This window comes from Prionailurus bengalensis, chromosome B2 (genome assembly GCF_016509475.1).
Source record: "Prionailurus bengalensis isolate Pbe53 chromosome B2, Fcat_Pben_1.1_paternal_pri, whole genome shotgun sequence".
Classification (NCBI taxonomy): Eukaryota; Metazoa; Chordata; class Mammalia; order Carnivora; family Felidae; genus Prionailurus; species Prionailurus bengalensis.
In genome coordinates, this window is record NC_057349.1 from 129455151 (window position 1) to 129477396 (window position 22246).

General features: G+C 41.6%; 1 long non-coding RNA gene across 1 annotated transcript in view; it reads left to right on the top strand.

Annotated features, from left to right (window-relative positions):
* LOC122490050 overlaps positions 1 to 15289 on the top strand; it is a 21390-nt gene extending 6101 nt beyond the window's left edge. Inside the window, exons 2-3 of the long non-coding RNA XR_006299071.1 lie at positions 15137 to 15142; positions 15278 to 15289. This is a non-coding gene — a long non-coding RNA (uncharacterized LOC122490050). The remainder of the gene's footprint in view (positions 1 to 15136; positions 15143 to 15277) is intronic.
* The last annotated feature ends 6957 nt before the right edge of the window (positions 15290 to 22246 follow it).

Genomic DNA, 22246 nt, shown 5'->3' on the forward strand with positions numbered 1-22246 from the left:
AGATCACCCACCAACTTCAAGAAAACTTCCATGCAATGAGGTCCATGGTAAAGCAACATATAATCCCAACCATGTGGCATATCCCTCCTAGGTATTAGTTTGGATCCAAGGCTTAGCTAAAGCTGTTAGATTTTTCCATTAGTCTTGTTCTATGTCCTGAGAGCTTGGCTTTGTGACCAGCGAGAATATTCTCTTTGGTCTCTGCCACCTGGAGAGTGTACTTACCCACAGGTACTTACCAGGGTGTACCTTCATGGCTAGTTGAATAGACTGGGGATCCAAGAATCTCTCTCTCTCTCTCTCTCTCTCTCTCTCTCTCTCTCTCTCTCTGGCTGTGCCAGCTCTTAGGGGTGTTTATCATAAGAGATTCTAGCTCATAGGAACTTTTGTCGCCTCAACCTTTGTTGCTTGGTAGTGCTAGAAAGTCTCATTCTACAAGCATCTGTATGGTTGTTGTAGACTCTGGGTCTAAAGTTCTCTCTTGTCCAGCAAGAGAGTGGGCACAGAATTAAAATGCAAGAGATGGCTAATGTCTGGGAAAAGACAAGAGCCCTGTATAAGGGTCCTTGCTCCATATTTATTAAGATCAGAAGGCTTACAAACGTGATGGGCATGTACAAGGAGACAATGAATCTGTGAACATTAATTCGTGGGCATGAGGGAAAGGGGGTTTTGAAGATATATGGTATTAGGGGTTTGGGTCAATATAAACCAAAATCCTGGCACCGGGCAGATGAATGTTAACAGCAGACATGAGGCTCCACTTCTGTGCATCTTAGCCAGCCTGAGGGATAAGACAGATAAAGCCTGTAACAGCAGGGTCAACAAGGCACCTTTCTTTTGCTAATTAGCTCCACTCTGGGCAGCTTCACCCTGCAGTGGCCTATAGCCCTATTTACCTGTTTAACCTAATTTGGTCCTTCCTTTCTGTGAAAGCAGCTTTCTTCTATAGCACTAAATTGGAGGGCGTTTTCTTTCTTTCTTTTTTTTTTTTAGTTGATTAAGAGATTTATTTTTTTTATTTATTTTTTTCTTTTTTTATATGAAATTTATTGACAAATTGGTTTCCATACAACACCCAGTGCTCATCCCAAAAGGTGCCCTCCTCAATACCCATCACCCACCCTCTCCTCCCTCCCACCCCCCATCAACCCTCAGTTTGTTCTCAGTTTTTAAGAGTCTCTTATGCTTTGGCTCTCTTGCACTCTAACCTCTTTTTTTTTTTTTTCCTTCCCCTCCCCCATGGGTTTCTGTTGAGTTTCTCAGGATCCATATAAGAGTGAAACCATATGGTATCTGTCTTTCTCTGTATGGCTTATTTCACTTAGCATCACACTCTCCAGTTCCATCCACGTTGCTACAAAAGGCCATATTTCATTTTTTCTCATTGCCACGTAGTACTCCATTGTGTATATAAACCACAATTTCTTTATCCATTCATCAGTGGATTGACATTTAGGCTCTTTCCATACTTTGGCTATTGTTGAGAGTGCTGCTATGAACATTGGGGTACAAGTGGCCCTATGCATCAGTACTCCTGTATCCCTTGGATAAATTCCTAGCAGTGCTATTGCTGGGTCATAGGGGAGGTCTATTTTTAATTTTCTGAGGAACCTCCACACTGCTTTCCAGAGCGGCTGCACCAATTTGCATTCCCACCAACAGTGCAAGAGGGTTCCCGTTTCTCCACATCCTCTCCAGCATCTATAGTCTCCTGATTTGTTCATTTTGGCCACTCTGACTGGCGTGAGGTGATACCTGAGTGTGGTTTTGATTTGTATTTCCCTGATAAGGAGTGACGCTGAACATCTTTTCCATGTGCCTGTTGGCCATCCGGATGTCTTCTTTAGAGAAGTGTCTATTCATGTTTTCTGCCCATTTCTTCACTGGGTTATTTGTTTTTCGGGTGTGGAGTTTGGTGAGCTCTTTATAGATTTTGGATACTAGCCCTTTGTCCGATATGTCATTTGCGAATATCTTTTCCCATTCCGTTGGTTGCCTTTTAGTTCTGTTGGTTGTTTCCTTTGCTGTGCAGAAGCTTTTTATCTTCATAAGGTCCCAGTAATTCACTTTTGCTTTTAATTCCCTTGCCTTTGGGGATGTGTCGAGTAAGAGATTGCTATGGCTGAGGTCAGAGAGGTCTTTTCCTGCTTTCTCCTCTAAGGTTTTGATGGTTTCCTGTCTCACATTCAGGTCCTTTATCCATTTTGAGTTTATTTTTGTGAATGGTGTGAGAAAGTGGTCTAGTTTCAACCTTCTGCATGTTGCTGTCCAGTTCTCCCAGCACCATTTGTTAAAGAGGCTGTCTTTTTTCCATTGGATGTTCTTTCCTGCTTTGTCAAAGATGAGTTGGCCATACGTTTGTGGGTCTAGTTCTGGAGTTTCTATTCTATTCCATTGGTCTATGTGTCTGTTTTTGTGCCATGGAGGGCGTTTTCTACCTGAATACCTAATCTTGCTTACCTCATATACCTTTGTATTGGGGCCTTTGCCCCCGCTTCTCTCCTGGGGGTCTTTGCCCCCCCATCCACTCTATCCTTATTTGCCTAATCTTGTTCACCCAAGTTTGGGTGTGAGCATCCTATGACTTTGTGATTCTTTATGCCCTGTTAACCCATCAGTGCAGGCTCAAGGAATTCCTAAGCTTATTCCCCACATAGGGTGTCACAGATTAATGGGTCTGAGGCTGGAGGCATCTCACATTTTCGTGGGAGACCAAAGACACCATTTTCAGTAGACCATCCTCACTGCCTATGCAGTGAAGGCCTTTGCTTTCTTAAAATAAACTTTTGGATCATGAGGCCCTCTTTGGACACCTCTTGCATATCTTGTTTAGCCATTAAGAGCCTTATTGGTTTGAGTTGCTATTAGTAGATGCTATTTGCCAATGGCTGGCTGATGGATCATTTAAATTGGCTCTCTCTCTCTCTCTCTCTCTCTCTCTATATATATATATATATATGATTTTTTTATATATATCACCTGCCTATTTTAACTTCCTTTTCCTATAAAATTTACAAAGATTACTCTGGCCTAATCTCTAGATTCTTATAAGTCGCTCACATAAATGTTGAAAGCCAGAAAATAACTTTAACAAAAGCATCCAAGACTGGCGATAAGGCTTGCTTTGCTCTTACCTTTCAGGATTCTATAATCAGGTTCTGCCTGCTTTAGACATTCCTACACGATGTCAGTTACCGGTGTATCCTAGACGCACGCCCACCCCCCCACCCCACCACCATGAAAAAAAAATCTGTGTCTCCTGGACTGCAGCAGATCTTTTAAATTATAAAGCCATTTTACCTCTACTTTCAAAAGATCACACCAAATTAGAGACTAATTAGAGAGATTATTTTACTATATTCACAACCTTCCCTTCACCGAGGAAATAGACGACCAAAATTTCTCCAAGGTCCTCCTAAACATGGTCTGCAATATTCAGGGGCTAATAGAAACCAAGGTTAAATTGTGTACCCAGAAAAAAAAGGCTTTTGTTAAAAATGCTTTATACAGATTTTACAGAGGCATAAATATTTTGGTTCCCATTTTAGTTAAAATTCTCCCTGATATAAAGAAGCAAATTCAGTTAAAAAAAAGGTGGGCCAATCCCTTGATAGTCAGGCTGTAATCCAGGTCTTTGGGGAATTAGGAACAGCTGTCTTTATTTTACAACTCTCTATAAAACCAGAAATACAACTCTAGAAACAAGTTAAAGCCCACCTATCTTTACCAATCTCAAACCTTGCCTATTCCTCTCAAAACGTTTGTAGATATTATAAAAGATGAGGATATTGGAACAAAATTGTTCTGTACTTTAAAAAACAAAAAAGTAAATTTTAAATAACAATTACCTAGAAACTCAAGAATAAAGTTTTTACATTCTTTCTCTGTCCCTTGAAATGATAATTCTTTATCATGTCTTTGAAATGTAAATACAGCCCACAATCTCTTGAGACTGAAGAAAAAAAAAATAGAGAAAAGTATTTTAAAATTGGGCCTGCAATGTCTTCTCCACAAATATTAGTAGAAACAAAATTAAGATTTTGTATACATCTTGTCTGTGTATTTTGTGTGTGTGTGTGTGTGTGTCCACGTATGCTGTAAACGTGAGATATTTTTTCTACCTCTGGATGGTATTGCTAAAATTAATTTGTAAAACAGCTTTATTTAGTTGGTTTGAAGGCACACACTTGTAAGGACTGAGCATTCTAAAACTCAGAAAGATAGAAACTAACCCAAATGTCTTTCGAGTTCACATGATCCAGGAAAATATTCAATATTAAAGCTAATTTAAGGTTGTTGGTTTAATTAAAATAGACATATCTTTAGAGTTATCAGCATTAAATATAAAAGTTTTATTCTGCTCTTGTTTATTAAAAGTCACATAAGTCCAGGGCACCTGGGTGACTCAGTGGGTTAAGGGTCCAACTCTTGGTTTCTGCCTAGGTCATGATCTCACGGTTTGTGAGATCCAGCCCCGAGTCAGGCACCTCACTGACAGCATGTAGCCTACTTAGCATTCCCTCTCTCCTTCTCTCTCTCTGTCCCTCCCTGATGTGCATGCATGCACACACACTCTCTCTCAACATAAACTTTTTTTTTTTAAGTCACATAAGTTCATAGTATCTCTGTTGCAAAATTTGTCCAAAAAACAAAACAAAACAAAACAAAACAATATAATGGTTGACTTTGTCTAATGCCTCATGAAGTTTCATAGGTGGTCTAAACATAGTTGTTAAGAACAAGTAAATTAAAAATGTAAAAAAGATAAAATAATGAATATATGTTTATCTATTTTTGTCTTATAAAGAAACTAAAGACAAATTTGAGTCTGTTAGTAAATGTGTTTTATGCTTTATTGAAAGATTGTACTGGGGCACCTGGGTGGCATCCAACTCTTGATTTCAAATCAGGTCATGGTCTCATGGTTGGGTTCATGGGATTGAGCCTTGTGTCGGGCCCTGCATTGATAGTCTGGAGCCTGCTTGGGATTCCCTCTCTCCCTCTCTCTTTCCCCCTCCCCAGCTCACATGCACACGTGCTCGCTCTCTCTCTCTCTCTCTCTCTCTAAATAATCAACATTTTAAAAAAAGATGGTACTATAAAAATGTTTCTAAAAATTATGAAATGTATTAATAAATTTGTCAATCTAAAGAATTCTGCTCACAGTTCAAAGTTGCTTATTACATAGTTTTCACTAGCTATTAAGGTTGCTAAGCATTAAGAATTCTAATAAATGTAATTATGACTACTAGAAATAATAAGGGAAACAACTCTATGCAAGAAAAGTAAGATACATGTTTTTGGTAAGAAAAAGCATGAGGAATAAAAATATATATTTGTTGAGGGGGAAAAAATAGTTTTGTCCTAAAGTAAGGCTGATTATTTTAAAGAGGGAAAATTTAGGACAAAATCTAAATGTATTTAAAAAAATTGTTGTAGGTTTATGGAGAAAGAATCTTCGGAAAGAAATGTTATGTGTGCTCAGTACTGGCTAAGATTAGGATAATTTAAGGGAACCTGGGTGACTAGTCGGTTAAGCATCTCTTTTTTTTTTAATCTTTATTTATTTTTGAGAGACAGGGCATGAGCAGGCGAGGGGCAGATAGAGAGGGAGACACAGAATCTGAAGCAGGCTCCAGGCTCTGAGCTGTCACCACAGAGCCCAATGTGGGGCTAGAACCCATGAACGACAAATTCATGACCTGAGTTAAAGTCTGACACTTAAACGACTGTGCCACCCAGGCACCCCAAGCATCTGACTCTTGATTTCAGCTCAGGATTCTGTCTGCCCTCCCCCACAACTACCTCCCGGCTCCAAAATAAGTAAATAAACTTTAAAAAAAGATTAGGATAATTTAAGTGAGTAAATGAGTTTTAACATCAAAAGTACACTGGTACAAAGTTTTGTTTTCTCTTTGTTATATGTACAGAGTTTTCTTGAACCACTGGTCTGCTCTTCATAAAAAATTGTAAACAAAAGTTTTTCTTTACCATTGAAGTATTTTTATTTTTAGGCAGACAGTGATTCTACATTTGCCAAAATAATTCCTATATTTATTAGCTCTTTGATTACTTAGTTTTTTTCTTTAAATCCTTTCATATATATATTATAATATTTTATTTATTTATTTAATGTTTTATTTATTTTTGAGAGATAGAAACAGAGTGTGAGCAGGGGAGGGGCAGAAAGAGAGGGAGACACAGAATCTGAAGCAGGCTCCAGCCTCTGAGCTGTCAGCACAGAGCCCGACTCAGGACTTGAACTCACGGAGCTGTGAGACCATGACCTGAGCCAAAGTTGGATGCTCAACCGACTGAGCCACCCAGGTGCTCCTGCTCTTTGATTACTTAAGAACATTAGCCTTAATATTAAAGGAACTAAATTTTGCTCACAACTATGTGACCTTTGCCTTTGAAATCTTTCCTTGTCACTTTGGTTAAATAGATAATTAAATATTGTTTCATAATGATCCGTAATCCCATTTAATCGAATGTTCAAACCTTTTGATATTTTTTTATATATACTTCCCAAAATCAAATTCTAACATGGAGTCTGTTAACCACAATCTAGCTGAAACTTTCCAGCGAGCCCCTGGAACATTCCAAAAAAATTTTTTATGAGAAATTAAACTAATGAGACTTATTTGGTATGTTAAATTACATGGGAAATATTGTCAAATATGTGATATTAAATATATCACATTTTTTATAATATTCATTTATAATATTCATATAGATATGTTATTAAAATAAGTTCCAAAAAATTATATGAAACATCTAGAAATCTGATGTCCTGCTTGTGTTATTATCTTGAAGTGCTGTATGTCACAAAAATAACCAAATTTCCTTGTCAACTGCATCGTAATGAACTCTAATGAGATCTTTAGCCATGGCCATTTTTAAGTCTTCTATCATTTACAGACAGTTATACTTTCACTAACATGCCTTTGTAAGTTTCCTGCAAATGTGCTTCATCTTCAGTGAGACTCATGAAAAAGCAAAACAAAACCTCTGAATACAGGTTTCTGATAATCTTAGATCATAAAACTGAACTAGGTAAAAATTTCCAGAACTAGTAGAAAAACCGGATTCAATCAGAACAAGAATTAATAACATGGGGCGGGGGAGGGGCAAATAAATTGAGGCAGATAATCTTACTTTTTATGACTTCTTATTTGAAACATTGCTGACATTTTTTAAAGTGTTTTTGTTTTTTCCAGATTTAAGAAAAATGTTCATCTTAAGCTGATTTACAGCAATTAGATAAAATATACCTTTGTGGACAAATGGAAACATTTATCTTTTCTCTCTACCTGAACCCTCCAGAATTCAGAAACTCTCAGTGAGTATTCTTATATTTTTGTGGCGATCTATTTATTTACATAAGTCCAGCTAAGAATTTGTTCTCTTTATGACAGGACACAATTGGAAACACTGGTTATATTGCCAGGGCTTTGACTGGAATGTTCTATTTGAGAGAGACATGCATAGACTCAGATCTGACCAGACAACTTTAGGTAGCTAATGTTGACTTTATGGAGCCAATAAAGCCTCTTGGAAATATCAGCCTGATACTTTGCTTACAGAGTTCCCAGCAGCCTTACCAAGTGAGTAGAGATCACTTCCAGGCAGGAGCAAGAATCTCATGTTTGTCGGACCTTAAGTAGAGAGGAATTCAGGGGCGCCTGGGTGGCTGGCTCAGTCAGTTAAGTGTCCGACTTTGGCTCAGGTCTTGATCTTGCAGTTCATGGATTTGAGCCCCGCATCGGGCTCTGTGCTGACAACTCAGAGCCTGGAGTCTGCTTTGGATTCTGTGTCTCCTTCTGTCTCTGCCCCTCCTCCACTTGCACTCTGTCTCTGTCTCTCTCTCTCTCTCAAAAATAAATAAGAACATTAAAAACCAATTTTTTTTTTAAAGAAGAGAGGAATTCATCCCCATTCAAAGATCTTACGACAAGATCTGATAGCAAGTGTTTGGCTTGGCTTCTAGTTTCAAGAGACTATTAAAAGTTCAATCTAGAGATCTAATGAAAAGTTCCAGCAAAGCAGGCTTTTATTATTATTTTTTTTATTTGAGAGAGAGAGAGAGTATGCAAGCAGGGGAGACAGAGAGAGAGAGAGAATCTTAAGCAGGCATCACATTCAACATGGAGCCCAACCCCACAACCCCAGGATCATGACTTGAGCCAAGAGTCAGGCACTCAACCGACTGAGCCACCCCGGTGCTCCAGGCAAAGCAAGTTTTATTTTTTTTTCAACGTTTATTTATTTTTGGGACAGAGAGACAGAGCATGAATGGGCAAGGGGCAGAGAGAGAGGGAGACACAGAATTGGAAACAGGCTCCAGGCTCTGAGCCATCAGCCCAGAGCCCGACTCGGGGCTCGAACTCCCGGACGGCGAGATCGTGACCTGGCCGAAGTCGGACGCTTAACCGACTGCACCACCCAGGCGCCCCGGCAAAGCAGGTTTTAAACAGTCTATATGGTCAACCATTATTCTTGCTGCATGTATGTAAGGAATCAGGCCAAGTTCTTTCTTAAAACTAAAATTATTTTGCAAACAAATTATTGATAATTTGACTATTTTGGTAAAAAATGATACAAATGATTATAGAGAAAAAAGTGTTTCAAAAACACATCCTTGTAGATATTCCATTTTAATACTACTCAGTATAAACTAGACTAGAAATCCTAGATTTCTTCTAGTGTCCTCCAATGGCTGGCTACAACTCTCCAAACTAGCATTCGGCTTTTTCTCCCACCTTTCTGACTTGGAATCATTTGAAAACTAAAACTGCCCTTTTCCCAAAAGCCCTACAAACTAAATATAAATGCCGTGATGTAAACTTCCGAGAAATTGCCATAACAGCTCATGAATAGACAATCTTCATGCCTGTTGCTCAAAGAACATTAGAGACATCTGATCTACAAACCAGCTCCGTCGGATTGCCAGCACCTGCCCTCACTCTATCTGAAGATCCTTGAATCTGACACTTACAAGCTTCCTCCACTGGTTCCCCTAACAACTCAGAAACTGGCTTAACAGTTGATCCAGCCATTAGCTGGTGTTTTTCTTTTGTTTCCATAGAAATGCCTCTTACTTAACATGTGATTATTGAACCATAGGCCTAACTTTGAGAATACACCTGAAATGAGTTTGACCAAACTAACCTACTGCCGGGACTAGCAGACTAGTCCAATGCGATGAAACAACCTACCGGCTCAAATTTTAATGTGTGAAACTTTAGGGAAGTTACAGTTCAGAAACCGTAGAGGCCGCAGCCAGGTGGCCCCAAGATGAATCACTGTGGCATGAAGATTATTCTGAGCTGAAGGCAACTGAGATCCTGCAGGCTCAAGAGGCACTTTTGCCCCTCCCTTAACTACCTAGAAAAATCTAAATTGAGGGGCTGCTGTGCTCCACTGAGCCTATGTCTCTGAGCTCTCTGCTGCAATGAGCTTCCTCAAAAGTTTACCGCATCCCTGGGGTGCCAGGGGGGCTCAGTCAGTCTGTTGAGCATCTGACTTCGGCTCAGGTCATGATCTCACCGTTGGTGAGTTGGAGCCCCACGCTGGGCTCTGTGCAGACAACTCAGAGCCTGAAACCTGCTTCAGATTCTGTCTCTCCCTCGCTCTCTCTGCCCCTCCCCTGCTCATGCTCTGTCTCTCTCCCCCTCAAAAATAAATAACATTAAAAACATTTTTTTTTTTTTCAGTTTACTGAAGCCCCAGTCAGCGGAGGGGCTCCAGCAGCAATAGTCAGATTCCCCAGGCTGGGGAAGGGCCTCTGCATTAGCACCCCTGACAACACCAAAAGCTGCATGTCTTGGTTAGATAGCTCTGATTAGGATTCTCACTGGAATACTCTGCCGTTAGTGTGCATGTGGTATCCAGGGACCTAAAAGTCTATCCACCATGAGCATTTGTATGTTACAGTGAATGCCAAATTGGGAGAAGAATCAAAAGAATCTGTTGCTGATGAAGAAGACAGTGATGAGGACACTGAACCTATTGCTGAATTTAGATTTGTGCCTCATGATAAACCGGGTTGGAGGCAGCGTTCACTGCAATGTGTGAATGCCAGGCTTCGTGTCCAGATCCTGAGGATGAAGATTCAGATGATTATGAGGAAGAATATAATGTAGAAGCACATGAGCAAGGGCAGGGGACATCCCTACATTTTATATCTATGAAGGAGGATTATCCCAGGAGCACCCGGTGGCTCAGTCAGTTGGGCGTCCGACTTCGGCTCAGGTCATGATCTCACAGTTTGTGAATCTGAGCCCCGAGTCGGGCTCTGTGCTGACAGTTCAGAGCCTGGAGCCTGCTTCGGATTCTGTGTCTCTCCCTCTCTCTGCTCCTGCTCATGCTCTGTCTCTCTCTGTCTCTCAATAATAAATAAATATGTGTTTAAAAAAAAAAAGATTGGGGCGCCTGGGTGGCGCAGTCGGTTAAGCGTCCGACTTCAGCCAGGTCACGATCTCGCGGTCCGTGAGTTCGAGCCCCGCGTCAGGCTCTGGGCTGATGGCTCGGACCCTGGAGCCTGTTTCTGATTCTGTCTCCCTCTCTCTCTGCCCCTCCCCCGTTCATGCTCTGTCTCTCTCTGTCCCAAAAATAAATAAACGTTGAAAAAAAAAAAAAAAAGATTATCCCGTATAACAGCAGAAGGCCAAGCTACATTGGAGAGACTAGAAGGAAGTCTTTCTCAGTCTGTGCAGCCCATATAACATGGCTGGAGCATGGACAGAAGATTCAATAAGAGATTATAAAGATGGGATGGAGGTAGATACTACACCAACAGTTGTTGGCCTGTTTGGAGATGCAAATACTCACCACTGAAAATGATTTATGCTGCTTCGGAATTGTCATAAATATAGAAGAAAACTTGGTGCCTCTTCCACTGTGGAGTGGATGTTGATGAAAGTCTTTTTCCTTCTCTAAAACTTGCCTGAACCCGTCCTTTTTTTTTTGAAACAGACCATACTGAGACAACAAGTTGTCACCAGCAGAAGAAACTATGATCTTTATTTTAAAAGATGCATTAATTTAACCAAGAGGGTATTTGTAGATTTCCATTTACCACCCCCCCCCCCAAACTTTCTGTATATGGGGACCCTCTGTTCAGGCCTGCAGTTCCTGCCTTCACTATAAGCTTGCAGGTGGATGTGATGACAGCACACAGGTGCTTGAAGGTACAGGAACACTGGAGGAAAAGGGGAGGGGCTGAGTCTAAATTCTACCCCTTGAGGGGCTAAGAATACCTAAGACACCCTTTAAAAAGAAAGAGCTCTCCGAGAAATCCTGGCATTTGCTCATTCTCCACAGGGGCAAGTGTCTTTTTACTAACTTGGGACCAAGATTAATTCACTCACATATCTTTAGGGCGCCTGTTGGGAAACACCCTAGCCACACATATAACTACTAACACAAGTACTTCTGACTAGTTTTACTCCTTCCACCATGTTTCACCAATCTGTTCCTTTATAACCTCTTGGGTTATATCCTTGAATTTCTAATGTCTTAGGTCAGTTTCTGTAACAGAACAAGTAAAATCGAGATGAAGTCCTCAAAGTACTTCAGATGATAACTGTTTTTTATCTTTGTAATCATTTAACAAAAAAAAATTTAGGTTTTCTCCCCCCCCAAAAAAAAAATCTAAATTGGGGATCTTGTTCAGAATAAGAGTTATTACCAGAGATACATGTTATCTGAGTGATCCATCTGTGTGGCAAGGCAAACATCTAATTTCCAAACCTTTGTTCTTCTTATTGGCCTGTGAATTGCCCTCTGCACTTTTGAATCCCTAGGTCCCTCTCCCATTCCTTTGCTTAGGGTGGCACGTACCTCATTTTACCTTTCTGTCTTTGAATCTCTCATGTGTGTAGGGTTCCTGTACATACAAAATTAAGTTAGATTTTCTCCAGTTAGTATGTCTCCTGTCAATTTCATTCTTAAACCAGCCAGAAGAACCTTCAAAGGGTGAAGGAAAAATTTTTCTTGTCAACTGTGTTGGCAAGGGAGCTCTCTTGCTCAACTACAGACCACAACAGTTAAAACCAGAAATAGACAAGACCACTTAACTCATGCTCTAACTGAAACCCATTGTGTTTATTTCTCACCACACTTTCTTGAGGCATTGAAGACGTTTTCCAACCACCACACCAGAAAAGCCCTGATAGCAATGGAATGCCTAGAAGACTATATCCATAATAATGGACTGAACGCATACTGAGCCCCACCCATGATCACTGAACTCTCTGCCTGACCTCTTGCCTGTCCCCCCACCCCAACCTCTTCTTATAATACTCTAGGTGTCCCTCTTGCCCGTAGAGAGGTCAGTTGTTAAGGCTTGAGCCTGTCACAGCTGACGACACCCAAAATAAATTTCTTCCTTTCTCTTTTCCAAACCCTTGTCTCTTGAGTTAGTGGCTGCTCTTGTGATGAGTGTATCCAAGTTTTCTGGGCAGCAGTGTTGGCAAACCCAGCAGGGAGCTATGCTTTCGATTTGCCCAGCCTTCTGGGGAGTCCCCAGTGGAGCAGTTGGCTCCAGTAGCATGCTGGGCTTCTCAAGCTTTCCTGAGTTAGAAGCCGTGATAGCAAAGGGACAGTAGACATAGCTATGGTGACAATGCAGCCATGGGGCTGTTTTCTCACTAAACATCATTTGCCCATACTAACTCCACATTTTGAAAGTGTCCGTCTTCCAAACAAATTTCTTTTATCATGTCATAAACTATTGACATTTCCATGTATTTCAGTTAAAGAATGCTAATGAGATCTTCTGATCTGCAGAAATGTCACTTGGGTCATAGATTGTTTCATTTGAAGGCAAAGACCTTTTTTTTTTTTTTTTTTTTTTAGTTAATGAGTACAAACTTATCATAAAAGTACAATTTCTGGAGGCACCCGGTGGCTCAGTTGGTTAAGCGTCTGACTCTTGATTTTGGCTCAGGTCATGATCTTCGGTTCTGTGGGTTCAAGCTCTGCATCGGGCTCTGGGCTGACATCTCAGAGCCTGCTTGGGTTTCTCTCTCTGTCTCTGTCTCTCTCTCTCTGTGTCTCTCTCAAAATAAATAAACTAAAAAAAATTTTTTTAAGTACAAATTCTGTAGGAAATACTGAAAATGGATGAAAGGCCTTTCTTAGTGCCCTGGAGGACATGTAAGAATCCTAGGGTAGCAGGTGGGTAAACTTTGATCCAGGATTTGAAATAAATAGGAAATAGATTTATTTGGAAATGAAAAGAGAGAAGAGATTCTACTCAAACTATACTTGTTAAATGACTGAAGAGTGAAATCTCTGAAATATTTGGGAACACGATCACTCAAGGAGAGAACTGCATGGAGTAGATTGCATTTTACATTTTATAAGATAATGCTTTACAAAGCTGCAGTCTTTTGCGCTTAAAGCTACTGCTAATTGAGCAATAGAATACACCTGCACTAAGGCTTGTTAAAAGGAAACAGATCCCAAATGGAGTGATTTATGTTAAACTGAAGTTCGTTTGCTTACAGGGAATTGTATGTGACAGCGGAAGGGGTATACAAGCTTGCAAACAGTTCTCCAAATGACATGACAAAGTATAATTTGTTTGGTTATAAATATTAAGGTTACTGATTTTCACTTAGACACCTGAAAACCCTTAGGTCATCTTAATGAATTGTTTCTATCCTATCTGTTCAAAAATATTGCCTGTATGCCTCCACTTAACTGGTTTTCTGGTTCTCGGTTTTGGTTTCTCCTTGAGGTCACTTGAGATGGTCATTGGAGGCTGACAGTCACCTACCGCAATTTTAGTGCAAAAAGACTTCTGGGAACTGCTGAGGCTGGCTGGTGGCAGTCACCCAGCTCCCACATGGAGATCCAGACCGTCCCGCGAGACTCAGACATCAGCCTCACCCTCAGCAACTAACGCTACCCCGGAGGATACCGAGAGCATGACTACTTCCAACTACTTTGTTGTTGTTGGCAGCAACAAAGAAGTTGTCTGGGGCTGGCCTCCTGCCTTCTCCCACCTGGGAAATCAGGAGCAGTGACCATCGTAAGCCCCTGTGTCCCTGCCGCTGCCCAACATATGGGGGTTGGCTGTCGTGACTCCACAGTGACACACATCTGTTGCTACAGGGACAAAGACTTTGTCCTTCTACTTTGGCACATCAAGGTGACCTCAGGCAAACAGGATGTGATCAGGACTCCTTGACACGGTTCCCCATCGAGACCCAAGGTCCTTACAAACAAGCCATGTGCCCCTGAAGAATCTGTTGTTTCTCAGTCATCTGGATCCTCTATTGAAACCTTTAAATACATAGGTTAAGCCTGTTAAATAATAAAAATTCATCTGAGTACATTTGAAGATCACATTGGCTTTATTCAATGATTCCTGAATTGAGCAACGTCCCACCTAGAAAAGTCTGAGGAGTTGTATACAGTAGTTCTGCAGAAAAGAGGGTGGGGCAAGGAAGTTATTAGCAAAAGAAAAGAAAGGATGGTTTCAGGCGAGGTCACCTTCCCTAGGGGGAGAAGCAGGAGACCTCTTCACGAAGATGACTTCACTGGCTGAACAAAAAATTCCAGACTGACTGGTTTAACTCCACTCCCTGGAGAGGCAGAAACTGAAGTTAGTTAGATATTATAACCAAACAAATTATATTTTGTCATGTCATTTGGAGAACTGTTTGCAAGCTTGTATACCCCTTCCGCTGTCACATACAATTCCCTGTAAGCAAACGAACTTCAGTGCTGTTCTTCAGGACAATCTGAAAGACGGTCTCCGGGGCTACCCAGCTATCGTCCTCAGGAGGACAATGAATAAAGCATTTACTAACCTACTTTGAGGTTGGCTTTTTTTTTCTTTCCACTGACACTTCCAGAGTGGACAGTGGAAGAAGTGAAACTTTTGCCTCACAGCTAACATCAACACAGTCTTTCTTGGGAAATGCAGAAGAAAAGCTTTCAGAACAAACAACCCACTCCATTCTTTATATGGTAAATAAACCAGCTTCTTGCTAGAGAGAGCTTAAGACATCAGTGAAATAAAATCCTGTCTTTTTCTGGCCTGGGGGGCAGGGAGTGGAACGAGGAGGAGGAGGGAGGAAGCCGAGGAGTTCAGAGGAAGAAGAAGGAAGCAGCAAAGGCCAGAGTCCTGCCCAGATTCTTCAGGCAGGCAGGACTGCAGACCTTCACCACAGGTCTGTGTGATCCTGGGTGAGGCATTCAATCTCTCTGTGCCTCACTCCTATTAGATGTGAATGACAGGGGATCCTGACTGGCTCAGTCTGAAGAGCACGTGATTCTTGATTTTGGGGACGTAAGTTTGAGCCCCACGTTGGGTGTAGAGATTACTAATATATATATTATATTAATTAATAATTATATTAATAATTAATTAATATATAATACCAATAATATCTATAATATTAGTATATAATATATATCCTAGTATATATAGTGTATATATACTAATATTATATATGTAATTAATATATATATTATATATATACAGTAATAGCACATCTTCCTCACAGGGTTGTGGTGAGAATTAAATCATGCAAAGCATGTGTTCAGCCTCTACTTACAGACTAGTATCATTATATGTGTTAAATAAATAAGGTGAGGGACTTAGGACTCCAGAGGGAGTGTCTTAGGCTGATAGGCAAATTTAACTAGGTGGAGCCATGTGGTTAGGCAGACGGAGAGGCTGCTTTTTAGCTTTCCTGGGTGACCCTGATACTTGAGTGTTACAGACAGGACCCAGAAGTAGCTGAGAACTTCACAGGAAGTCTGGCCTGAGTGGTTCCCTGTGGCTGGTTCTCTATGCCAAGGATGTGGGGGTTGTAGCCATAGCTCAGAGGACTCTAGCTTCCCAGTGAAAACAGATGTGGGTCCAACAGAGACCTGATCATGAATTCTAGCAGCTTCAGTCTTCATCTGGGAACACCCCCAGGATCAGAAGAAGCAGAGGTACCATGATCCTCACCAGCCAGCACCTGAAGGACAACGCCTAAGCCTCCCTGCCCCCGACCCCCTTCCACATTACGAAGAAGCAGGGGAGAGGAAAGCCTCGGAGACTCTGGACACTTTAACCCAAAGTAAAGCCTAAATATTTGCTAAAGAGACTGTTTAATTTACAGGGTTTATCTACATTTTGTCCAAATTGAACAACTAATTTTGCCCCACGACGAACTGGTGTGTGTATGGGGGAGAGCAAAAATGTTTTGGGTTGCAAAGGCAAGCAGGTCAAATATAAACAAAACAAAGAAACTGATGCGGGAGCATAAGGCAAGCTGACACCCTGCAAACAAGCAGGTGGGATTTGTCCCCAGGTGGGATTTGTGGTATTCCTCAGGCACTCCTGGCTGCCCAAGAACAAAGGAAAGGACAGGAAACAAATGGTTAAACTGCTAGTGTCTCCATCAGTTTACAAATATCTCATCAAGAGCCTAATCTCCATGAACTTCCTACTATCTTAATCATAATGCTTTAGTAGAGGGAAAAACAATAGCTGGGCCTCCAGCAATGTGTAAATCCTCTTCAGCAAATGGAAATCCCTTTGAGAACCTTCCTCTTGACTTGACCTCCCCCAATCCCACAGTATATAAGCAGTCATTCTGCAGGACCCCAGGGCAGGTCTTCCTGCCCACAGTCCTGTCCCCGTGCTTTAATAAAATCACCTTTTTGCATCAAAGACATCCTCAAGAATTCTTTCTTGGCTGTCGGCTCTGAACCCCCATCAACACCCCAACACCCCATCCAAACTACCTTTTCTCTGCACAACAGTGGGTAGCACCCAGTGATTTAGACCATGATACACAGTCAAACATCAGAATGTGCAACACATTTGCCTCCTATTTCTCTCCTTCCCAATGTCTTCATTAAAAAGTGAATGGTCGGGGCGCCTGGGTGGCATAGTCGGTTAAGCGTCCGACTTCAGCCAGGTCACGATCTCGCGGTCCGGGAGTTCGAGCCCCGCGTCGGGCTCTGGGCTGATGGCTCGGAGCCTGGAGACTGTTTCCGATTCTGTGTCTCCCTCTCTCTCTGCCCCTCCCCCGTTCATGCTCTGTCTCTCTCTGTCCCAAAAAAAAAAAAAAAGTGAATGGTCTAATTAGTGCCTGTGCATGGAGGCCCAATTCTGGGAGAAGAGGTCTGTGCCACACATGAAGTCTCCTTTCCAGTGGTCCTCACGGCTGAGGCAGCTGATGTCCCCAGGGCTCTGCCAGTCAGAACAGGGGTGGAGTTTCCACAGCCCTGGTTAGCAGTGGGAGGGAACGGCCAAGGCCTCAGAGGAAGAGGAAGCAAAAAACAGAAAAGGGACAATTTTTAAAAAAAAATTTTTTTCAACGTTTATTTATTTTTGGGATAGAGAGAGACAGAGCATGAACGGGGGAGGGGCAGAGAGAGAGGGAGACACAGAATCGGAAACAGGCTCCAGGCTCCGAGCCATCAGCCCAGAGCCCGACGCGGGGCTCGAACTCCCGGACCGCGAGATCGTGACCTGGCTGAAGTCGGACGCTTAACCGACTGCGCCACCCAGGCGCCCCATGGGACAATTTTTTTTTTAAAGAGAGCTTGGAAAAGAAAAAGAACTAAGAGAAGTCTGAAAGGGGGCTGGGCAAAGGAGAGAAAGAGAGAAGGAAGAGAAGAGAAGAGAAGAGAAGAGAAGAGAAGAGAAGAGAAGAGAAGAGAAGAGAGAAGGAAAGGAAAAGAAAAGGAGAAAAGAAAAGAAGGAGTAGCTATTATGGAGAATACTTGGAGACTCCTCAAAAAATTAAAAATACAAATGCCATATATGATTCCACTATTGGGTATTTAGTATTTACCCAAAGAAAACAAAAACACGAATTTAAAAAGATCTATGCACCCTTATGTTTACTGCAGTGTTATTTACAACAGCCAAGATAAGGAGGCAACCTAAGTGTCCATCAATAGAGGAGTGGATAAGGAAAATGTGGTATGTGTGTTTGTATTTGTATATGTAACAGAATATTACTCAGCCATAAAAAAGAATGAGATTGTGCCCTTTGAGACAACACGGGCAGACCTAATGGGTATTATGCTAAGTGAAATAAGTCAGACTGAGAAAGACAAACACCATGTGATTCCACTTAGATGGGAATCTAAAAAAGGAATAAACAAAAAGCAGAATCAGACCTATAAATACAGAGAACAAACTGCTGGTTGCCAAAGGGGAAAGGGGTGGGGGACGGGCAAACTGGATGAAGAGGAGAGGGAGCTAGAGGCTTCCAGTTATGGAAAGAGTAAGTTGCGGGAATAAAAAGCACAGCATAAGGAATACAGTCAGCAATATTGTAATAGAGATGTAACAGGACAGATGGTAGCTGCACTTGTGGTGAAGACAGCATGATGTATAAACTTGTCAAATCGCTACGTTGTACACCTGAAACTAATGTAACTGTGTGTCAACTATACTCAGATAAAGAAAAGAAAGGTGAGAAAATAATAATAATAAGAACACAACACCATGAAGCTAATAAAAAGAAAATAGAAAGGTAGCAAGAGAAACAGAGTGCCTGAAATTTGGAATCAAGAACAACCCACGATGTCGAGAAAAGCAGACAGTGTGCAGGAACCATGAGTGAAGAGGAGGACAGGAGGAGGAGAGAGGTGAGCGATGAAGAGGAAACCTGAAGAACCACTGCAAGGTAGGGGACCAGCACGGGGCTGGGGGCAGGAGACTGTGTCCCGTGGGGCACACCAGGGTGGGAAAAGATGAGTGTGGCAGGAAACCTGCCTGAGGAACCCGGGAGGGACCAGCCCAGCGGCAGGGGACCGGCTGGTGAGGAAGGGGAGCCCAGCGCTCACCACGGCAGGTTCTGAAGGGGGAGCGCATTCTTTCGGAGGAAAGGGCTGGGATGGAGAGATCACCTGCTGCTGGGTGGCCTTTCACATTGAGCAGCCTGCCCTTGCGCTAAACCACTCAATGGTGCGCAGAGGTTGTGATGCCACCGCACTGGTATTTCAGTTAATTCTTTTTACTGAACCCGGAAGACTCGGATACATAGAGCGGCAGGCTGGGAGCGCCAGGCCTGATGCCTTCATGGCATCCTTCCTCCTCCATAGATACACAGACAGATGATAGATAGATACATACATAGATACACAGATACACACACATATATATAATACATAATATATACATATTTGTATATATGTTATATATATAATAGATTTGTTGGTAAAAAGCAAATATATTTGATATATCTTACATAAAAGCCATGTGTAAAGCATATATAAATGGCATGTATATGAAATATATATAAAATATAGATCATATTGTAATTCCCGAATTGCAAAACCTCCAAATGTAATGCCCGAATTGCAAAACCTCCCACAAGAGACCACCAGAGTCGTAAGTCAAAGCCAAGCGGCAAGGGTCGTTTATTGCAGGTTCGAACCTGGACCTCTGCGCCCTCGTTGCCGGTGATGCTAAGAGGCCCTGATCGAGGCCCTGATCAGGGTTGGTACAGCGTTTTTATAGACAGAGACAAATAGCATAGGGGAGGTTTCAGATTATGAGGGGCCTGATTAGTTGATTTTAAAGTAAGGACATTTGTTGTTCTCTGATTGGGCGTCCTTTGTCTGTCCTTTGGCGGGAAGGCTTTGTCCGTTACTTGTGGCGGGAGAAAAAGGGGGAAGGGGAGGAATGTGTTAAGCAAGCAAGATTACAGAAGCGAGAAAATGCTGGTTAGTAAGTATTTTTATAATCTTAGGGTATAGCAAACTATGTCTAGAAAAATTTAGGCAAGGCTGACCGATCGGGACCAACACTCTTGAAAAGAGTGTGGCCCTGAACAGCCCGGGTACAGGGTTTTTAAAGCCGATCACATCGTTTTATCATTATCTGGGAACAGAACAGAGAAACAGTTTCTAGATGAGTTAGTAACAGTTGCCAGATGAGTCAGAAACAGTTATCGAATGAGGTGATTATTTTAGACTTTCTGCCGCTAAGTTGCAACTAGTGGATCTCCTTGACCTTGTCTCTGATGCTTTTTTTTGAGGTTTTGTTTTCTTCATTAGTAAAGCCTGATTCACAAGAGTATGAAGTATGATTTACAAAAGTAAGGCTGTTATATTTTGACCTTCAGTGTCAGAACAAAGTTGTTATTTTTCAAGCTAAGCGTTAGTGTTACAGTACAATTTAACCCTTACAATATATATTTATATATGTAAACACTTTCTTTAAAGTTTAAGGTGGTTTTTTTCCCCCCTCTCTCAAATTTTAGGAGAAATTAAAACACTTCTGTGGGCATCTACAAGTGTTGTGGGCCCTGGGCACTGTGCCTCCTGCACTGATAGAGAAGTCAGCCCTGGGAACTCAGGGAAGCAGGATAGTAAGCTCTAAAAATATACAAAGAGATTAGATGAAATATTTATATCGATGTGAGCCGGGTAAGTGCATTAGAAAAGCAACAATTGAATGTGGTGATCATGAAAATGCCGTGATTGCAGAGAGGTAGGTTTTTAAGGTGTTGGTACGTACCATTTAGGGCTCACTCTATGCTGGCCTCTCTTCTAAGCCCCCTTCTACAAGAGGCACAAAGAGCCTAAATAACTTGCCCAAAGAGACTATGACCCATGTTTTCAACCGTCGTGCTAAACTCAGAGCTGCCCTGACGGTCATTACTCCTTTACTTCATTAGGTCAAAATACATTTATTCAGCCCCTGCTCTGTACCAGGCACTGAGCTGGGCCCAGCAGTGGCAATGGCAAGGAAACCCATATGGTTTACTTTCTAGTGGAAAGTAAAGACATTGAACAGATGGCCACCCGAACAAAAGAAAACAAGCAAACAAACAAAAATGACCACCCAAATATAATATTATAGATATTGTAGACCCTCTGATCTAGTCTGGGGGCAGAGAAGGCTTCTTTGGGGAATTAAAATTCAAACTGAGGTCTCAAGGATGAGTAAGTTAATTTAGTTAGCCAGACAGTGGGAACAAAGGTGTTCTAGGCAGAGGCCATCAGCATAAGTCAGGTGCCCAGGATATAAAGCCAGACCTCAGAAAGCTTCCAAGAACTGTGTTTCCCTCAAAAGCCAGAGTCTCAAGTGAGGAGATAAAGTAGCCACAGAGATAAGCAGTGATTAAGGACTGCTGTGAGAGAGATGTGTAGAGTATTTGAGTAAAGGGAGGGAAATCACCAGGGGGAGAGAGTCTTCTGAGGACAATCTATAGATAAGACCTGTAAGGAAGATTAGAAAAGCCTCAAGCAATTTTCCTAAGAGGGAGGAAGAGGGTCTTATCCCTTTTAGAACACTGAGGGCTATTTACTAGAGTAGCTGAAGACATTTCAAGATATGAAGAGTTAGTCTTGCAGGCAAAATCTAAGAAGAAATTCCTATGATGTTCTCATAAGACAACCAGGGCCTTGGGGTGCCTGGTTGGCTCAGTTGGTAAAGTGGGCAACTCTTGATCTCAGGTCTGTGAGTTTGAGCCCCACATTGGTGTAGAGATGTAGAAATAGAAAAAAAAGAAAAGAAAAAAGAAAAAAAAAATAGGAATAGAAAAAAATTGAAAAAAAAAGACCAGAGCCCCATGTGAGGCTACAATAGGTGAGACCTAGAGAACTATCAAGGATTGTATCATGACACCGTAGTCAAAATAAAGTGTGTGCGGTGGTAAGGTGATGGCTGGCTCACCTGAAGAGATGCCATACCCTGCAAACAGGCACCATGCAGAGACCCCTTTCTCATATTATTGTCTGTACACCCTCTTATCAAGGAATTAAAGATGGCAACATGTAATGTACATGACTACAATCCCTTAAAGTCTCTAGATGGAGACTACAACCCACTTCCCTTTACAATGCATTATCTTCATCCATGGATATTGATACCTTGAGAACTTATCAGAAAGAACTTCATTCTGCAAAGATCAGTACAGTCCACATTGTTATCTGACCACAAAACTGCTTAAATGTTCATTCTAAACAGGAAGGATCTCTCAAACATCTATATAAGATTGATTCTCTATATTTTGCTTTCCCAATTTTCACAGAAAATTTAAATGGTGCAGTTTATTCATCAACGGGTAAAATGGGATTATAAAAATGAAACATTCATTTTAGTTTTTCAGAAACTACTATGCAACCTTCTTGCTTAACTTTGAAGGCAAGATCCATATCTGAATCCTTCTGTATCACCTACTGGGCAACATAACAAATAAAGAACTCTCAGGACTCCCTTACTTTTGTAAAGTGATGAAACATGATCTTACATGTATGG